A 2,656-nucleotide genomic window follows, 5' to 3' on the forward strand; every position below is an offset into this window, starting at 1 on the left:
ATAGGGGGAATGGAGGGAGAGAGAGAGAGAGATAGGGGGAATGGAGGGAGAGAGAGAGAGATAGGGGGAATGGAGGGAGAGAGAGAGAGATAGGGGGAATGGAGGGAGAGAGATTGATAGGATAGAGGGAGGGAGAGAGAGATAGGGGAAATGGAGGGAGAGAGATTGATATGATGGAGGGAGGGAGAGAGAGAGATAGGGGGAATGGAGGGAGAGAGATTGATAGGATGGAGGGAGGGAGAGAGAGAGATAGGGGGAATGGAGGGAGAGAGACTGATAGGATGGAGGGAAGGAGAGAGATAGGGGGAATGGAGGGAGAGAGATTGATAGGATGGAGGGAAGGAGAGAGAGAGATAGGGGGAATGGAGGGAGAGAGATTGATAGGATGGAGGGAAGGAGAGAGAGAGATAGGGGGAATGGAGGGAGAGAGAGAGATAGGGGGAATGGAGGGAGAGAGAGAGATAGGGGGAATGGAGGGAGAGAGAGATAGGGGGAATGGAGGGAGAGAGAGAGATAGGGAATGGAGGGAGAGAGAGAGATAGGGGGAATGGAGGGAGAGAGAGAGATAGGGGGAATGGAGGGAGAGAGAGATAGGGGGAATGGAGGGAGAGAGAGATAGGGGGAATGGAGGGAGAGAGAGATATAGGGGGAATGGAGGGAGAGAGAGAGATAGGGGAATGGAGGGAGAGAGAGATAGGGGGAATGGAGGGAGAGAGAGATAGGGGGAATGGAGGGAGAGAGAGATAGGGGGAATGGAGGGAATGGCTCATCAACTCATCCCTGACCGTTGGCTACGTCCCTTCCGTCTTCAAGAGAGCGAGAGTTGCACCCCTTCTGAAAAAACCTACACTCGATCCCTCCGATGTCAACAATTACAGACCAGTATCCCTTCTTTCTTTTCTCTCCAAAACTCTTGAACGTGCCGTCCTTGGCCAGCTCTCCCGCTATCTCTCTCTGAATGACCTTCTTGATCCAAATCAGTCAGGTTTCAAGACTAGTCATTCAACTGAGACTGCTCTCCTCTGTATCACGGAGGCGCTCCGCACTGCTAAAGCTAACTCTCTCTCCTCTGCTCTCATCCTTCTAGATCTATCGGCTGCCTTCGATACTGTGAACCATCAGATCCTCCTCTCCACCCTCTCCGAGTTGGGCATCTCCGGCGCGGCCCACGCTTGGATTGCGTCCTACCTGACAGGTCGCTCCTACCAGGTGGCGTGGCGAGAATCTGTCTCCTCACCACGCGCTCTCACCACTGGTGTCCCCCAGGGCTCTGTTCTTGGCCCTCTCCTATTCTCGCTATACACCAAGTCACTTGGCTCTGTCATAACCTCACATGGTCTCTCTTATCATTGCTATGCAGACGACACACAATTAATCTTCTCCTTTCCCCCTTCTGATGACCAGGTGGCGAATCGCATCTCTGCATGTCTGGCAGACATATCAGTGTGGATGACGGATCACCACCTCAAGCTGAACCTCGGCAAGACGGAGCTGCTCTTCCTCCCGGGGAAGGACTGCCCGTTCCATGATCTCGCCATCACGGTCGACAACTCCATTGTGTCCTCCTCCCAGAGCGCCAAGAACCTTGGCGTGATCCTGGACAACACCCTGTCGTTCTCAATTAACATCAAGGCGGTGGCCCGTTCCTGTAGGTTCATGCTCTACAACATCCACAGAGTACGACCCTGCCTCACACAGGAAGCGGCGCAGGTCCTAATCCAGGCACTTGTCATCTCCCGTCTGGATTACTGCAACTCGCTGTTGGCTGGGCTCCCTGCCTGTGCCATTAAACCCCTTCAACTCATCCAGAACGCCGCAGCCCGTCTGGTGTTCAACCTTCCCAAGTTCTCTCACGTCACCCCGCTCCTCCGTTCTCTCCACTGGCTTCCAGTTGAAGCTCGCATCCGCTACAAGACCATGGTGCTTGCCTACGGAGCTGTGAGGGGAACGGCACCTCAGTACCTCCAGGCTCTGATCAGGCCCTACACCCAAACAAGGGCACTGCGTTCATCCACCTCTGGCCTGCTCGCCTCCCTACCACTGAGGAAGTACAGCTCCCGCTCAGCCCAGTCAAAACTGTTCGCTGCCCTGGCCCCCCAATGGTGGAACAAACTCCCTCACGACGCCAGGACAGCGGAGTCAATCACCACCTTCCGGAGACACCTGAAACCCCACCTCTTTAAGGAATACCTAGGATAGGTTAAGTAATCCCTCTCACCCCACCCCCCCTAAGTTTTAGATGCACTATTGTTAAGTGACTGTCCCACTGGATGTCATAAGGTGAATGCACCAATTTGTAAGTCGCTCTGGATAAGAGCGTCTGCTAAATGACTTAAATGTAAATGTAAATGTAATGTAAATGTAGATAGGGGGAATGGAGGGAAAGAGAGAGATAGGGGGAATGGAGGGAGAGACTGATAGGATGGTATGAACAAACAAACTAATGAGTAGAAGGAAATGTGAAGTAGTGGAAGGGAATAATAAAAACAACATAGAAAACATGCAAGTTGGAAAAGAAAAGAGAACCACGAGTTCTCCCCAGAACCACGAGGTCTCCCCAGAACCACGAGGTCTCCCCAGAACCACGAGGTCTCCCCAGAACCACGAGTTCTCCCCAGAACCACGAGTTCTCCCCAGAACCACGAGTTCTCCCCAG

Source organism: Oncorhynchus gorbuscha, linkage group LG01 (assembly GCF_021184085.1).
Source record: "Oncorhynchus gorbuscha isolate QuinsamMale2020 ecotype Even-year linkage group LG01, OgorEven_v1.0, whole genome shotgun sequence".
In the NCBI taxonomy this organism is placed as follows: domain Eukaryota; kingdom Metazoa; phylum Chordata; class Actinopteri; order Salmoniformes; family Salmonidae; genus Oncorhynchus; species Oncorhynchus gorbuscha.